General features: G+C 34.7%; 1 protein-coding gene across 1 annotated transcript in view; it reads left to right on the top strand.

The window, feature by feature from the left end:
* LOC137932634 (CUGBP Elav-like family member 1) overlaps window positions 1-19,668 on the top strand; it is a 218,395-nt gene that overhangs the window by 20,065 nt on the left and 178,662 nt on the right. The gene's annotated exons all lie outside the window — the stretch shown is intronic.

The raw sequence follows: 19,668 nt of genomic DNA, 5'->3' as shown, positions 1-19,668 counted from the left end.
AGATCTTAGCATGCATGAATCAAATAAAACCTTAATATTATATGACTCCCTGACTCATGCTAGACTACAGAATTTTATGTTTATTTTAAAGATTATTTTTGTGTTTTTATCTAAACAATCATTTGCTTATAAAGAGATATTAAATTTAACTTGAATATCAACTCTCAAAATATCCTCCGTACCAATAAATAGCTATCGTTATCAAATCGATTCAAATGGATATCCATTTCATTCTTTCTATGGTCGCATTGTAAAATGTTCGGATGTAACAGTCAATGTAACGGTGAACCTGTTGCATTGTCGATTTCTATAACAATTTTTCGTTATTACGTTAGTCTAATAACGTGGAAACAAACATCCTATTCGATATCGCTTCGGTTGCTAGCGAACACAATCGAATTATTGACTTCTTTCTTTTGACATCACGTATCTCCTCTGTACCAGGATTGTATTCCGTATTTATTAATTTATGATGAGTGTTTGTATGGAACTAAATATTATTTTGGCTCTATTTAAGAAGGCATCCCATAATACCCAAACTAGAAATTTGATATTTATGTTGTAATTTGTCATAACTTTATGTATTTAAATATATTTAGCATTAACGTTAGTCAGATTTTTAATAAGAGTTTTCTTAATTTGAATTTGAATTAATATTTTTCGCAAACTTTTTTTTTCTACATAAAACCTTTTTTGTGCTCAAAATAAAATTTAATCATAAATAGTTGCTGATTTGAACTAGTCGCTCTCATGTTTTGGGCAAAGCTAACAATCGGTGAATCACATTTATTTATATTTTTTAACTATAATTAATATTCATGAATAAAAATCATAAAATATATGAAATTGCTTTTTTCTTCAATGTTATTTTAGGCCATTTGGGCGTCTATGCCTGTAGCAAGACATAGGCCTAGAAAATATTTATCGGGGGATATAACACAGTCGCCACGCTGAACCCGCCTGAGGATTATGGTACGCAAAGGATACTGCTGCCCATCCTCTGGAAACTTGTTAGTGAGGAGTGTCAATCCTATAATGGATACACAAAATGTAAATTATATGAGAATGTATCGCCGGAATCGAACTCGCGATCTACGACTTCAAATCTCAGTTTATCGCTTGGCTTCCACTGCTGTTATATATGAGTCCAACACATTGTAAAACACAGAGAACAACGGAGAGAGTTGTGCTTGAAGCTTCGCTGAGAGATCGAATCAGAAAAGACGTACAACTGATAGCATTTGGGGCTACCGACGCCGCGTCTACCACCGGTAGACGCGACTTGGGAAAGTCCTCCACTAGGTAGACCGACGATATAATCATAGTCACGGTAAGTCGCTGGTTGCGGAAAGCGCAACAAACAATTTGACGATCTTTGTGGGTCATGTCATGCAGTGAGCGTTTATCGATTGACATAAATAAAGACACATAAACACAATTTAATTGTTGCACTATAGATTTAATGTAATAGAACATATTCTACGTTGACTATTCAGAACATTGTCATTATGTCAAGTGTAAATATAAATATAAATGGATAAATTTAAGCACTTTACTTTTTTGTCTACCCACTTGAAATCAACAAAAAAGTTAACTTTTAAAACATCATTATGAACTAATAAACATGTGTGCTAGAAGTGGTAGTACTTCATTTTGTCAATGATTAGTATATGAGTTATTTATAAAAACGATTAGAGACAAAGTTGCGGTGGGCCCTATTTTGTTTTGACTAGTTTATATAAAAATGTGATTATAAATAAAAAAAATAGCTAGCAACCTTACATCGTTCATTATTCAATTCCATTATATCATCGGGGGTGGCCGTCTCGATTGATTTTTGCCGCTCGCTGTATTGTATAGACTGACAGGTAAAGCGTAACGGACGACGATCGACGGAATTGGAAGAAAATATTTGTCGATTGTTCGCATTGTTTTATCTTTCGCCTTCCTTTAACAATGAATCACTATTATTTTTGCGTATAAACCATTTTCGTTTTATTGTTTATTGCGTTTGATATACATATACGTGTCTACACATATTTCATCAAAAATATCTTCAATTTTCGTTGAGGTCTATGTTTTAATAACTTCTGCAAATTAAAGAGAAATGCTAGAAAAACCCAATTTGATTGTAAATAGAATCAAATTAAAGTACTCTATAATAGCACCATTTAACTAATAAAACGTAGCAAGTGTTCCACATGCGTGCAACCGCATGCAACCTTTTCGTAGCATATCTATACGATGACAATTTTCTCACTTTTACCGTCTAAGGCTCAGCGATACCACAGGGGTCGACCGAGATCCTTAGGCAAGTAAATTAAGAAAAAGTACCAAATATGACAAGAAAAAAAATGTAAATAAATTAAATAAAACTAAATCAATACTGTGACATCAAGATATACTTATGATTAAAACTGTGATCTAAGAACAAGGATGAGGGAAGAAAAGCGATAAGAGGCAGAAGATATTTAAACATCATTGTATGATGATGTAAAGATAGTCATTGTATAGGACGAAAGGAAAGCGCGTATGAATTTGTAAAGAATAGAACGAGAAAGAGAAATGAAAATTTTAAGTGAAAAAATAATTTACCCGAATATTTAACGTCCCTTTCCCACACAGCCAGGGGAACGAAAGGTTCCTAGTAAGTAATATATTGACATCGGTTTCGTATAGTGTGTTATGACTCGAATGTAATATCCTAGAGCAAGCCCTACTATATCCATTGTGTAAACATTACAAATTAAAATAATCTGCCTTCAAAGTAAACTTATTTATACAACAAAACGAGAACGGTATTTGCTTTTTTATGGGTTAAACATTTATTTTGTTTATAAAAATGTAATTGATAAGCGAGCTGTCTTGTGAGGTACAAGATATGTTTAGGTCGTAACATTAATTCTTTTACTAATTACATGAACACAATACAATCATTTACATCTTAAGTAGTCAAAAATTGCAAAATGTACAAAACGATTTGTTCATTTCAAAAATGCTTTTTATTCAGAAAATAGATTATCAAAAATATATGCATAACAAAATGTATTAATCTTTACTGTTTGTGATAAGTCTGGTAATAAAATAAAAAAAGTTTTAAATTCTTCGCACTTTTTGAATCGTATAAAGACAACACTAGTACTATCAGGTAGTACATCACTAGCAACACGTCAAAATTTGCCGCCTTTTAATTGAGCTCCTAGTTAAACGCCATAGCAAATCGGAAGCGTTCAATTACCACGAAAGCGAAGCGCCAGCTATCTCCTCTCTACCATTCGACTCGATTAAACTTTTCCGACCTAAATTAGTGAGAACCGATGGTAGTGACCTATTTTTAACTTTAAATCGACTTTTGTATTTATAAGTTTTATCCAACACTGATTGCGAGTGCGTCAGAATTTCCGCCATGTGTATTTATTTTTGTATATCATATATGAAATACAAGTAAAAAAAAAGATTAAAATATTGATACAAGGTCACGAAATTAACTAAATCAGTTAAAATTCACAAATGAAATTCAAATTTATAGATTCTTTATTCAACATACGATGGATTTGTTTGGTCTACCACCTGTTTAGATTATAAAAGTCTCAGACCTGAGAAGAACAGAGGAGAGATACGCAGCGGAATTGTATATTTTTTTAAATAATCTAATACATATTTAATATTCATTGAAATGGCCTGGAAGCGAACACATCATTCCTGAGGTGTGCTATCTTTTATGAAGTCTTCTTCATTTACAGTATAGTAAACTATACTGTAAATGTATCTGCTATATAGTATTAAAGTCTCTACGATAACCGCCTATTTTGTAGGCTGGGAGTCAGTAAACGTGGATGCGAAGCGATTCGTAATGACTCTGAAGAATATTTTGTAGACGTGACTCAGAATCGAAATGGGTCTGTAACTCTTCAGCAGGTTGTTATCACCTTTTTTGAAGAACAGCACCAACTCACACCAGTTTCATGTTTGTGATATCTTACCTTCGTAGTCGTAGTGTTAAACAGCTGCTAATGATATTTCAAGACGGGTCATCCACTTGTCTTCAGACGCTCACCCGTAATTCCATCCTTACCTAGTTCGTTCTTGTTTTTATCTATTTGAGGGCGAACAGGCTGGTGTCCCAAAGATCTTCGGCGTAGCCTCGAGTCAATCTATATCGTGAGTCTTTAGCTAGGTTGACGAGACCTGGTCGCCGGACCAGGCCTCATAAGAAGGCAAGGCAATCAAATTAGCAACGGAGAACGAAATACTCGGAGTTTTGCTGTGAGATCTAATCAGAAAAGAAAGGAGAAATCAGAATGAGGAGATCCGTGTAAGAACCAAGGTCTCCGACGTACCTCGAAATGTTGTTACGTTGAGATTGCACTGGACGAAGTCCATTGCTCGTGCAACAAATGGCAATTGGGGCCGAAAGGTTCCAGAGTGGCAACAATGAGCAAGTGGACGCGGCTTAGGTAGGTCCCTCAAATAGACCGATGACATAGTGGGAAGTGACATCGTGGGAAGTCACTCGATACCGGACCGGACATCTTTGTGATCTTTGGGAGAGGTGTATGGCCTTGTAGTAGGCATCTGTTGGTTGGAAAGAAAAAGAAAGAAGCATTTTTAGCACATAAACATTCTTTAACGATTTTCTTAAATCTAGCAATAGCGTGCTTTGCCATAGAAAGATTTGACTCGATAACGTCGAGTCTGAAGTACACAAAATTGGTTTTTTATTCCAGTTTTTAAAAATGTCTGTCTATATTTTTTGTTATTCAAAAAAACTATCACTGTTTGTTTAATGTAGCAAACTCTTTAATTTACATGTGCATAATAAAAATTAGTTGGTCTTTGTAAAGTTGATATTTCAAATTTACAAAATTTTGTTGGTTGGTCCTTACAAACCAGACGTCTGAAATAACTTTTCAAAGTTAGCCGGGACAATGTTTCGGTTGAGATTTCCCACATAGTTTCAAAACTCCGGACCCTCGCGACCTTATCCTAATTGTGGGGAAAGTCTTTTAATAATTCAGCCCGTAAAAGGCAAAAATGTCCGTGATAAAATTTGCAGATTCATCCATAATTAAAATCGCTCCACCAGCTCTTGTAACACCGCCAACATTTTATTGTCAAAAATTAAACTTTTCCGAGTTTTAATTAAAATCGTTTTGTAACTATCTTAATAATCTTGTTCGCAGTTTTTATTCTCTTTCCGATTGAACACGAGTCAATTTGAAGTTTATTTTTTAAAATTCTTTCCTCTTTTCCTCGATGCGTTATTTCATTTTTATCAGTGTCTTATCTACATATTGATTGTCTCTATCCGTGATTATGCACACACTATATTACACATTGCTACCCCCACAGAAATAATAACAATCACCTTTATCGTTTTTTTAGGTGTTTCAATAACTTTTTGACTAAAAATGGCGGACATAGGCAAATTCATCCTTTTTGCCTTTCTTTTTCTATAAATAAGCAGGAAAAAGTACAAACAAGAATAAAAAGATACACAAAATTTCTAATACAAAAATTTTAAAAGATTGATTGGTATAAAATTAACTTTCAAATTATACAAAGCTTATAATTTTAAGTAAATAAATATATATTAATAATATATATATATATATATATATATATATATATATATATAACATGTTTCAAAATGATTATTTTTAACAGGGTATTCGAAAATGTATGTAAAAGATTTAATTTTTTTTAATTACAAATTTAACTATAAATTATTGTAAGTCTTAATGCGATTTAAAATTTTTAAATATCTATACATATTTACTCTTAGTCTTGATTGTTTGGAGGCAGAGATATAATCAATCACCGTATGTTTAATAATAACATGAAATAGTTTTACTTATGTAAATCGATCACAGGATTTGTCTCAATTTTCCCTCTGGGTCCCGCCCATATTCCGGCCGGGACTCCGGGTCGAAATGGCCGACGGTCGTATCACGGAAGTCGGGCGAGTCTCAAAAGTCTAATCGTCCGTAAGCAACTTTATACTTGGATAATAAATCAATCCGACCGCCGGAGCGTTGCAGCTCACAAAATAGAAAAGCTATATTTCATCCGGGTGTTGTGTGAGCCGGGCAAGCTTTGATCGATAGTACAGATTTATGATCGAGTCCACCCCGGTCTTAAGTAATTGACCGGCTCCATTAGTACAGGAAATACTCTTGGGGTACCGCTCACGTGGGTATCAATCTCGGACGTTTATTTTCTACACAATATTCGCGTGGTTAAATGTTTTAATTTTTTTAACATAACTATTTTTTCTCTATTCGAACTTACAAATGCAATTTTTAACATACAGCGTTATTGGTTATAGATGTAAAAGCTAAAAAGCGGCAAAAAACCTTAAAACTTTTCCATTCACCCAGTGTAAAGTGATCACTCTGAAATATTTAACATCAAGTATTATTTTTTTATTAAAGTGCGATAGGTCATTGACTTTTGTCAGTGCTAAGTGTACAGGGGTAGTAGATAGTGAACAATAATTAATTTTAATGTTATGCATCAAACCAACTGAATTTTGAAGACGCTTTTTCAGACTGTATAATATCTCAAAAAAAATAGATTTTGAATAGGGTGATACCATACATTAAGTGAAAGCAAACGATATATATGTATGTACATTCAACCATATAAACCTCTTACGCGTATATAAAAAAATATTACGGAACCCAATAGAAATAACCGCTAACGAAATAAACACGTCACTGGTAAACGTTCCATGAAAAGTCCGGTTAGATCGATGTGCCGTTAATCCATTTCAGGACAGATATGGCGAAAATGTTAGTTGACGTCTCTATAGATTTATTGTTCGATATATTTCGTAGTTGATTTATTATTTGACATTATTTCACGTTATTTGATTGTTGATATAATATTTTTTGTGGTAAGAATAAGTTGCAAGTCATTTATTATAATATTTATAAGGGGGGCCGGAAATTAATGTCGCTTTATTAAGTTAAATTCACACGATTACATTTAACAAGTTTTTAATTCTAATCAATAATATCACAAACCTTCGTTATCAACAAACTTTTTCCATCTAGTATACAAATTTTCAATGCCGAAGTGGTAAAAATCAATCGGTTTTTCTGTAAAATATGTCGACAGAAACGATATTAGTTTCCGGTCCCCCTAATATTTAGGTGACTTGTAGAAGGTGTGGTGTTTTTTAACATTAAACAGATATCACTCTATTTTTTAAACCTGGCCATGTACCTGGCTGCTATTGATTGCCAATCCAGACTTGGCTCCGCGTAGCGCAAGCATCACCAAAGTATATCGCATCTCAGTGTTCGGTATGTTGTAAAATGCATCACAAAACACTCGTAATTAAGTCCGTTTGTGTAGAGTTATTACTTCAGAGATATCACGGTGTTTTTGTGGTTGCAAACTGCAATATTTTTTAATTGATAATCCGAGAACGAACTATAATTGTACCCGTATAGAGGAAGTCGGTCTGAAGGAGCAGTGGGCGCAACATATCGCTCATGCAACCATGACGATTGGAGCCCCAAGGTCACCACGAACTGTTAAAATTGGTACGGGTAGGCGCTCCACTAGGTGAAATAAGAAAATTGTTAAGGTCGCCAAGGAAGGCTGTGGATGCCAGCAGCGCAGGACAGGTCATCATGGCGATATTTTTGAATTGCCTATACTTTAGAGTGAGCGTCGGCTAAAAATGAGAATAATATATATATATATATATATATATATATAGTTATATATATGATAAAACATCGTATACTACATTAATATATATTAAATAGGTTAATATAATATATACATAAATTACATATACATATGGTATATTAGTGTACTATATAATTACAGAGAAGTTACTACAGTTCAGCTAATAAGTCTTGAACATTCTTTTTAAATGTTAACAGCAAACGGTGCTTACTCTGATTCGATTCTAGGGTTCTGTTGTATGGGTTTTGGGCTGCAATTTTTTTATCAAGTCTATATCTTACAGAGATTAAAGTCCGTGGTTTAATTTGTTACATTTATTTATTTTTTCCCCATTTTGGTCTGATTCTTGAGTGTCAGTTTTTACTTATACTTAGTAGCGATTAAGTTAACTAAGTTACTTTAAGGCTGATTTATGCTTGCGATTGTCGTATTGTAATCGCTAGTAGCGATTAAACATTGCAACGGTGATCGCAAACTTGAAATGTATTATTCGTAATACACTTTAAACTGAAACACGCTTCAAACATGAATCACATGATTGCGTGCGCTCGCATTATGTGGTCGGGCAAACGAAACCACTATTTTCATTAATGAACCGACGCGACGCGACCCGAGTGCGAGTGGCGGCTTCCACTTTGTACATTAAACGCACTGCACGCCGTTTTAACGAACTCGTCGCGTTTTATAACCTTACTAGCTGATCCCGCAAACGTTATTTTGCAAAAAAAATTGATATTTTAATTTACAAATAAAATTTATGGTTGTATGTATTCTTGTATGCTGTATCATAAAAAAATAAAAACAAAAAATTTCGTTAAAAAAAAATTTTTAAGTGTGAACAACCTTTATCACTTAGGGGTAAAGAAAATAGATAGTAGCCGATTCTCAGACCTACTGAAAACGCATATTAAATTTGGTAAAAATCAGTCAAGCCATTTCAGAGGAGTTCAAGTTCGAACACCGTGACACAAGAATTTTATATATTAGATTGAAGTAATATTTACAATCCTAAACACTGATCTGAAACTATTTATTTATATAAATGTTTATTTTGCTTGAAAAACCTAAAATCATGTTCTTAGATTACAATAAAAAAATTACGACTTCAAAGCGTCCATCGTGTTGCGAATTATTTAACGATCTTACTTAGAAGAAGTACATAACCGGCCTACAAAGCAGTTTCTTCATTTTTTATCTTCATACATCCGCAAAGCGTAACGAATTACATCAACGCATAAGATGAACGCACCTTGTTAAGATTGTCGTAAGACACTTGATACAGTCCTCTTCCAACCTATCGGTAATGCGAAACTCTAAGAAATGTTAAAAAAAAAACTACTACTACTACTCCTCTAGCTCAGTGACCCAAAGTGTGTCTTGGCCTCCGAAGCGAGAGACTTCCACTTTCCTCTATCTTGCGCCATCGTCTGCCATTGGTTGACATTCAATTCGCTCAAGTCTGCCTCAACGCGATCGATCCAGCGATACCTGGGTCTACCCACTGGTTTTCGACCCCTCGGTTTTTCCACGATCGGAGCGGGAAGATAGCGTACCTGGAAGAAAAAAAACTAAAATAAAAAAATGGAGGTAAGTATAGGAACAGAATGTAACCAACTATGACATGAAAGAATGTGGCGAAGAAAGAGGGATGACGTGCATATGAAAAGTTTGAAAGAGGATACAGCGATAGATAAAGAAGAATTAGTACGAATAAGTACCCGAAAATATATAATAATACATCGTGGAGTGTATTTAAATTCATTACTTTATAGGTTTCAAAATTAAGATAATGTACATGGCGATTTTATTTTTATATTGTCAATAGTAAATTTTAATACGTATTCTTGTATAATTAAATTTTGTATTTCTAACTAAAATGTAAGACGCATTGACATGTGGAAGCGAATTAACACTTGAAATCTCGTGGATCACCTTTGTCAAACGTTCATAGTCGAATATGTAATTATATGTGTAATCATTAAACGTGGAGCGGCGGTAACACAATTAATGATTGAGCAGTCTTCTCACGTGTGCATTGCCGAGTACAGTTGACTGACCTCGACTATTGTCATCCTATTACAGTTGACGGTCTGGTTAATTATGGTAGTGTGCCCATGCCTTTACGTCGCCGGCCCATTTGGTCATGGAATCCGATACCTTTGTGACGTCAGACAAATAACTTAGTCTATGTATCTTCATATATCATTTTCTAGCTCCTCTTGCAGACTTTATACTATAAAAATCAATTGCTCATGTCGTAGTTGTATAGAGATATAAATAAATAAAACTTATTTAAGAGATATTACTTTATTAAATACGAAAATAAAATTTCTTTTTCGTAAACTGTCAGACTTTATTAATAATACGATTATTAATTTTAATTTATGATATATGTCCAACTATCGCATAATTGTTTTGAATTTTATCTATATATTATAAAATGAACAAAATTAGGTGTATAAAATTCCAGCAAATGTTTCCAATTACCCCGTACAAAATGATCACTATTAAATATGTATTTTTTAAAGCAACAGGGCAATAACTTTTGGCATACAAAGTCTAAAAAGATAATAAACAATAGTTATTTTTAATATTAATCATTTTTGTTTTCCGCATTTGTGTTCCGCACATTAATTGATAAAAAATAAGCTGTAAATTCACCCCTTTAAACCTTTTACACTTCTAACTAATCACCCCGTATATTTTATCGCTTATTAATACATAACTTTTAAATAAATACATTTACAATTAATTATTATTAGAGTTACAAAAGTCAGGACATGTTAATAAAATTTATTAATAAAAAATATGTTTGTTTATATGTGTAAATTTTCTTGTTTTTATTTCATTACACAATATAATGTAATTTGATACAAAGGGAAATCTAAATTTGTTTCTGTACGAAAATTTCTTCGTAAACAAAACGAAAATTACAAACAAACCTACCCAGGCAACGCTAGTCTATAATTCCACTCCATCAAAGGCCCTCATAATGCTTACTTAGATAAACTACATTACAATTAAGCGATTGTAGTGCTTATGTTAAAGCGATAAAGTTGTTTTCTAAGGGCGATAAAGTAACATTATTAGAGGCCGGGCCCGCTTCAAAGAATTTGAATTATGTCGAAGGGTGCTTCGACGATCGGTCGTCATTATTATTTGCTTCGGGATTTCGTCGATTTACTAAACCTTCGCAGACATTTCAATCCCACATGAAGAGCGCTTCGTTTCCTTTTGATTCCTCCCTCCTTGAGGTTAAGATGAGCAATTCTTCAGTGAGATGTTTGTTGGTAATCTCCAAGAAATCACTCCCGACGACTTATTGTGAGTTTACATTTGCGTGATATATATATATATATATATATATATTCTGGCGTCTCACTTCGTTAATGAAAAGTTAATGGTGTAGTCAAAAAAAAGAATTAATCAAATTTGTTGCTCTTATTATTTATTCAGTAAAAGGACGTCCAATTCTGGCTTAGACCCAATAAATTTAGGTTTATGAGAGGTGTACTGTAGGTGCACTAATTACAATTTCCGTATATTTAAAAATGGCATTTTATACTTTTTGATATGTGTATATTTGATTCGTATTTACTTGAACACATTCAAGTCGGGCGTTTGAATCCGCTGTTGCTTTGGAATGGATAGTTTACCGATTGCCTAGGTAGAGGTGTATTAGCCATGTAAACATCATGGTGCAGATGTTACGTACTAACAATCCGATAGCATACAAACATAAGCAATGTGAGGAGCAACATACAAAAAGATTCGCTTCGGATTTCAGAGGCTGTATCCTAATTACGTTTTTGTATAGCAGTCTTGAAATTTGCGTATGTTGTAAGATCTAGAAGTTTGAAAAGGACCAATATTTAGCCACTTCCGCACATGCAGTGTTAGTCGTGCAATGAAACGCACCGCCCGCCAGCCCGCTGATACAGTCTCTCTGTGTTTGGCACTAATCGGTGTAACATAAGTCCTGAAGATGCCCCGTGGAGGGGTGAAACACATGTTGAGCAATTTGGCGGTGGCGGTTGTGTGATTCGCATTGTTTGCCGCATACGCATTTATCAGCGGGCATGGGCTGCATGTGCGGAATTGGGTAAATATTGGTCCTTTTCTTACTTAGGATGGACTTCCACGAGGTAACGCCTGATTCCATTAAATATCTAGAAGTTTACAATTACATTCTTTATCAATTACTACCAGTTTTTACCGATGTCTCACTCATTAGGACTTTCCTCAACGGCAAGAACAGTTTCAAATATATAAACTTGTTAGTAACTGAACCTTGAGTCCAAGTTTCTTAGTTTATCCCAATGGATTGGGAAGTTGCTACGGGCAGCCTATGTAGGTAGCACACAAAACAGATGGCCGCTTTTGTCTTAAAATTCCGAAGATAAGACTACGGAACACCAGCGCCGAACGTGCATCCACCAACTGGATATATGACCTTGTTAGAGTTGTGAATAGACACAAGACGTTAGCCAGTTCCTCCCGGTTCTGTTGGAATTTTTTCGTGGAAAAATTTCTTCCTCTCAGCTAAAATTTTTATAATGATTGTTTTTAGTAACGTAATATTTTCATAATAAAGCTTGGATTATTAAATACGTATATAATTTATAGTCCCTATATAATAGAAGCGAGTTATTGTCACAAACTTTTCTAATTTAGTAACAGGTGCGTTCAGAATTGACATTATTGTCGCCTGAAATGTGCAATTTCGACTGAGCTCGGGGATTAGTAGCAGTTCCCTTAATCCCGGTAACAACTGCCCTCCGGACCCCGTCTGAGACGCCTTCGTGATTCATAATTCGCACCCAGTTGGCTTTTATGTTCCGTTTTCACTTACCGACCCATTCCGAGTGTTTCTTACGCCACACCTGTTAAGCATTTCGTAGTTTAAAAGTAATATTTTTTATTTCTTTTAATACTTTTGCTCTTTTTATACACGAATCTCTCCTAAGATAATCACGATGACCTTGCGATGCACACATACAGTGACATTCCGCAATCTTGATTATGTCTCGAATTCGAGTGCCGGTCTGGCGTTAAAAATCAGGGAGGAGTCAATAGCCTCCCTGATAAGCAGAAAAGACTCTAAAAAAGACTTCCTCGCATATTGCAAAAAAATCATTGTGATAGCAATAGACAAAAATAAAACTTAAGGAAAATTTAGAAATGTAAATAGATAATAAGAAATAAATGTGATAAAATGTAAAATACAAAATGTGATATAGAAAATGTGATAATAATGGAAACAAATAGAAATAAAGGTATAAAATGTAATGTGTAACGAGGGAGGAATGAAAAGGGAAGGAATGAAAAAAAGGGAAAGACAGCAGAATTGTGGCATGAAAGAAAAGACTGAAAGAATATGTGAATTATGAAAGGAGAGAATGTAAATAATAAATAATAATGTGAATAAATAAATTTGCCCATAAAGTCCCTATCCCACACAAATTAGGGGTACGAGAGGCCCCCAATAGCGGGAGCCATAAAAAAAACCTTGATTATGTCATCGGTCCACACCGGTGGCCTACTCACTATTATGAGTATCTTTTGACCTCAGTCCATTACAATGTTTTATTTATTCTACAATGTCTAAGTGTAAATAAGATACTGCTAGAATATTCAAATGAAATGTTATCACGTAATCAACCTCCTTGAGAGTAATATTTGTTCAACGTTAACAATTCCGTCTAATGCTGCGAAATTGGGTATCGGGGAGTCCAGTGTGTCTTGTGAACTCTTGATGTGTTTATTGAGGATCGGTTTGATTACCATTATTAAGACAGTTTTCAAAGTTCATGTTTATCGACAAATCCCCTCATTGGTTGGTTGCAAAACAATGCCGGTTACCTCACGTTAGAGGGATCTTTATAAACGGAGGTAGTTTAGATTTGTTACAATTTATTATTTTGTACATTTGACATAAATGAACGTAAAATATATAGTATATTGTCGCTGATTATGATTTTGGTATATATATATTTAAAATAGATTTTTTTATTTTATTTTTTTATTATTTTTATCCATAAATTCACGTAAACTATCCTTTATTTCAAGTGAATTTATAAACATAGAATTATTTCTTATGCATCTAACATTTGTTAAATTTAAAATTGTTTCGTAGCTATTAAATTTCTTAATACTTTGTGTTATGCCTGCAATTCACGCTATACCCAATTACAAAAAATAGCCATCGATAAAAACTTTTACACGTAATTTTTTTTTCATTTTCTCCATAACTACATCATCATCATTTCAGCAATAGTACAATTACTGTTAAGTATAGCCCTCCCAAGTAGATTTTTAATTGTAGCAGTTGGAAGCGGCCTGTGTCTAGTGCCCTCCGACAACCATAGCAAGGTCGTCTATTTAACATCAGAGCAGACGTGCTATGCTGCACTTGTCGGTCTGTGGTCACCAATCCAGAACCTTAACACCCTAGCAGCCGTCTGTTCTGCACAGTTTACCCACTGCTACTTCAACTTGCCAATACGCTCGCCTATATCGGTTACTTTAGTTCGTCTATGTATCTCGTCATTTCTGATTCAGTCCCGAAAATAAATCCTAAGCAAAGCCCTCTCCATGACCTATTGAATGATTGTGAACTGGTCAATGAAGCTAAAAGTGAGAGGTCACGTTTCTATAAGCTTCGTCTTCGCTTGTTTCACAAACTGGGCGCATACTTTTGTCTACAACCAATTTAGAAAAAAGACATCAATAAAAAATAGATCTAGGTATCACATTTTTCATATTCCCTAGCTGCGAAATTTCGTTTGAACAACCCCCCTTTTTGGACCCAGTTACAGTGTTCAAATATCAATCCGAATACAAACTTTAATCCACCTAATTCGTTTAAGCGCATAAATCATATTTAGTAGGGAGTTTGGACGGTTATAAACCAGAGGACCCTTTCGCCAACTCGGATCGTAAATTGTGTCTAAGAGTGTAATAGGGTTCGAGATAAATAGATCTTTATTGTTGTTCGCTCATAACGCAATACTAGCGAATGCCCGAGGCGATGTTTCTGTAAATTATAACGACCAAACAAGCCTATAATGTGAGGCCGCTATCGAAGTTGCACGTGTGTAAACAACAAAATGGATGTTCGGAAGGACGGAACTACTAAAATTTCATATTATGATAGCGTCAATTTGCAATGTACGTATGAAATTTGTTATACAGTAAACAGTTATCTCTTGGTTGTTTTTTATGAATAATACCACGCAAGATGACAGTTTTCAATATTCCATGTATGTTGTAAAAGAAGATTGTGATACGCGGTGGTTTAAATGCGTGAAATTTGCGATACACGGGCTAAACAGGCTTATGATCGGTCGAGATCGGCGCTCAAATATTTGCTTTTATAATAGCGTTCTTTCCCATGCCTTATTAACCCAGTAGTCTAACAAAGACAGAAAAATCTACGAAAAATTGATCCATCTCCAGGATTAGTATATTTATGGAGGCTAAACAACAATCAATTCCCAAGCAGTTTGGTTTTCATACTAAATACTCATCATGGATCGTGGAATATATTCTCTCTAAGGAAATTAAATCCATCACATCTGGCATAGCAAACTTGAACATAAGTTGGATTTTTGTTTTCCCGACCGACTCTTATGCCATACTTTCTGAGCTATAAAACTTTTCAGTATCGCGTCGAGGCAGTCTACTCCCGACCAGGCCATTTCCAAATAGTCGTGCCACAAGGCTTGGTCTTAGGGTTGGTTCTGTACATGCGCTATACCAACGACAAACCCCTTAAAGGTTTAGAGCTAGCCCTATTCCCAGACGACACCTGTAACTATACTTCTGGTGTTGTTATTCACACCAACACCAAACGCCTCCAGACCTAGGCAATATCCCAGAGCAATGGTTCCGGGAGTGGAGAATCAAAATGAATTCCAGCGAAATTGCGGCAGTACTCTTCTAGAAGCGCAACCATTCCCGTCCAAAGCCTATTTCGATCAAAGACAGTCCATTGACATGGATAAAAGCGCGGCTATTTGGGTATCACTCTAGAACAAAAAGTGAAATTTCTTCTATCCACTATCCGTTACTAAACATTCTGAGTAAAATGTCACTTTTAAAATTAAATGACCACTTTATAAAGCTGTAATTAGACTCATTCTTACATACGCAAGCATTTGATTTGCGTAGGAAAACCCGCGTGTCATTCACAGTTCGTAAGTCATGCAAAACAAGTTTATTAGCAAGGCCACGGGCGGACCATATTCAGTCCGTAGTTCAGTTCGTAGACTTGAAACTGACAACGATCGTCTAGTTCTTAAAATAAACATTAATCCATTACTCTGATTATGTCGCTCAACACACATAGATACTCTTTTATTGAAGGTGCAGCCACCTTCAAAACAACCACACCTGGTACATTCAGATGTCGCCTTGTTCGGAGATCGAGATATGTTTGAGTAGCCGGACGACGCAACGAACCAAGATTATGTTCACTTGCCAGACAGATTTAAAATGTTTACATGTATTTCTAGTCATCCTATATAAAGTGATCAATGTAGAATATGTTACATCAATTTATTTTTTCTATTGAAATGCGACAGGCCAATAAATTTTAACTTTTACAACGATAACCAGTTACGTTATATAAAACTAAACTCATTTAAAACGTACATGTGATATCGTGTAACCGAAAATAAAATATAGTTTCCTAAATCGTCCTAAATATGTAGATTCTATTTAAATACTCGGAATAAATCTCTCAACCTAGCGACCTCGGTCGGTCGATTTATTAAAACAATCCCCCAAAAGACCGGTGTGAATCGCGTTATCGAGCCGATCGGGGCGACCGGACGTGACGTACGCCCGGATGAGACGTAGTAGCGGAAAGGTGCATAACCGGGTGGGGCAGGCGCGACCTTTCAATTTCCTTGATTGCCCGGCTCGGTATCAATATGAACGTCTTTATTCCTTCCTCTATTACGGGGATGATTTTTATGGCAACTCGTTGTCGGAACCGCAAACACTGCGCTACTTGCCCTTACGAGCTTTGTGAAAGTTTTTTTTTAATGCTTAATGGAACACTATAACTTTAATTATTTTTTTTTAATTGAAAAATATGTTGGGTTTTTCGGTATTTTTTTTTTTCATAAACAATATTTTTTCATTTTTTTTGTTAATATCCTCTTTCGCTGACTCTAATAAAGAAGGTCGTCTTCCAGCCTTGTCAAGAGACATCCTTCGCTGTGCCTGTGCGTCTGTGGTCGCCACTCCAGAAACTTAAAGCGGCAGCGATCATATGACCTGCGGTCAATGTGGTCTGACATATCAACGGCCATTTTAACCAGCCAATTAGCTAAGCTTTGTCGGTTACTTTCTTTCGTCCACGAATCCTTGTATACCTGATTCCATTTCGTAGAGAAATAACCTTCGCCAAGGCTTGTGGAGCGGTTAATAATATATATACATACATATTCTTTACGAAGCTTTCCTCTCAGACAGTTTAATGAGTATTATTTTGCATTCAGCCTAGAAGGATTTGAGAACCTAGCTTGTTCTTCGGTTATTTCGATAAATTTCGTTTTATAAAAAAAAGTAATAAATCTTTGTACAAAAAAGAGGTTTTATTTGTGAATAGTAGGCGGTCGATGCTGCTAAGAGATTTATCTCAATACGTTACTGTCAAGAACAGTGGCTGCGCTTAAAAAATGTTACGTCGTGATGGATGACCGTTCGACACGTCTGCGGATCCTCACAGATTGCGGACGGGATCGCCGATAGACCTCGATGTAGAAAGGTCGGCCTAATCTACGTCGAATCGCTGGTCACAAATTGTGTGGTGAATAAGTCGGATTTACGTACATTTGCAAAAGCTTTCGTTAAAGCCTTCGATCACGGGATTTACCATAAAAAAGTATTGCAATCTCCGTACCTTTAAAATTGGTCTTTCTCACGAAATCATGGACAAGGTAAACAAAATTATTAGTTTTTTTTTTCAAATGTAAAAAATTAGAATTTTTAAAATTTATTTTTCTCAAAACCAATACCAAATACGAAATTTGATATCATTAGGAACACTGTTTATCTACACATAAAAAAAAATCTTTATAAACTGTCAACAATATATTTATGTGGCTGTCGTTACATTAATTTCTAGCAGCGATATAGATGATCATCATCATTTATGCCGTAGGATGTCCATTTCTGGAAATATGCCTTTATCCAAGATTTACAAAAGAACCGATTGCAGACGCCTCCTCAGCGTCTTTTCGCGATCCTATCAAGATCATCTATCCACCTTGTAATATCCTATGCTGCGTTTGCCAGTCTATGCTCTCCACTCTAAGACTATATGTATATAGATATAAAGGGCCTCATGCCCGAGAGCCCTTTTCTAAGTTATAAAGTACATATTCACCCATGTTTTCTACGGCCTTGGATGTCCAACGTTGGGCTCGATGTTCCGTGGTCACCGCTCCACTATAAGATGTAGACGCTTGCATACAATTATCAGTGACATCGAAGCCCCATCTCCTTTCTTTCATCGGACAACAAGACGCACGGAATCACGACATCTTAAAATATTTCTGGTGGCAATGTTAACTGTTCGGAACTGTTGTCCGAGGTAAACTTTCGAATTCCTGCAGCAAGAACGCGTTCTAGATCTCTCTTTTTTTATCAACGGCTAGGACAAATATCGGTAAACGTGCACCCATATACAGAATGTGTGACGTCCACAATTCATATGTTAGTGATATTGATATATTCTCGTGCTCTCTCGTATCTTTTAAAAAACAATTTCGTTCCTAATTATTGAGTACATACAATGCAATTTAAACTATAATATAAATATATAAACAAACATAATATAAGTGTATAAACCATAGTCTTTGATCCCTGTTTAGTAATGTTTTTATTTTTATTTGTTTTTTCATTGTTTGACTGTAAATCATTATATGTTCTCAGTGAGATAGTTATAAGGTAACAACTGTAATTAATTTTATATTTCTAAGCTTTTAAGTTTGTACTTTCTTACTGCCTTATGTTACTGTCTATCTCCAGTAAAGTAAATAAATAAATAAAGTAAATCTATTCACGGTTGAAATTCCTTCCACCCGCATTAAGCGTTTTGCTCATTTATAGTGCGAACAGCCAAGGAGTGGAAAAACCTTTCGGCGTCATTTTCCAGCCAATCATAACTTAGGAGTCTTTAAGACCAGAATGAATAAGCGTGTACCATTGTAGACCTCGTCGTCACTTAACTTCAGGCGAAACAGAGGTCAAATACTTCGTGTATAAAGAATATAAAAAAACTGAGGATGGATATACCTATGAAATCGTTACTCATTTTTGTGTTTAATTTTTGGTTAAATATCTTTATTATTAATATAAAGTTTTGTATACCTTTACAATAGCAATTAAATATTTAATGTATAAACTGTCCAACTTTGGAGCTCCATAAATTTAATGTATATATAGTATATTTATAGCTTATTTACTCGTCGCTTGAGTAAAGTACAAAGTTTACGAAAGTAAATATCCTTAATAAATCCATTTAAATTTATTAAAGAGTATTTCCTCTCCCTTCTTTGCTTCCCTAAAACATTTTCGTGATATATTTTAAGCATGTAAGAAATTTTAGGATTACAACTTTTAAGTTGATAAAGATATTTTTAAATTTTGTTGTTTTAATAATAAAGTTGATAATGGCGTTACTACTGAATCGGATGTTGAAGCGAAAAATAGAATATTTTGATATAAATTCGTTATCGAAAAATTTAGGTTACACAAGGACTATTTTTAGATAATAATTTTATTTTTCATAGATGTTATTATTTGCGTTCTCATTTTTTTCCTTCTAAATGTCACTTATTCATTCATATTTTAGTCTTAATATATTAGAATACTACACGTTTACATTTTGTACTATTTTTCTTGTATTTTATTTTTCCCTATCTTTTTTAACTTTATCACAGGCTTAAA

The sequence above is a fragment of the Battus philenor genome, unplaced genomic scaffold, assembly GCF_028537555.1.
Source record: "Battus philenor isolate CCGP_79_NKW_IND1 unplaced genomic scaffold, ilBatPhil1.0.hap1 SCAF_12, whole genome shotgun sequence".
Classification (NCBI taxonomy): Eukaryota; Metazoa; Arthropoda; class Insecta; order Lepidoptera; family Papilionidae; genus Battus; species Battus philenor.
The sequence above is the reverse complement of the archived record's forward strand: the minus strand, read 5'-3'. Positions and strand labels throughout refer to the sequence as shown.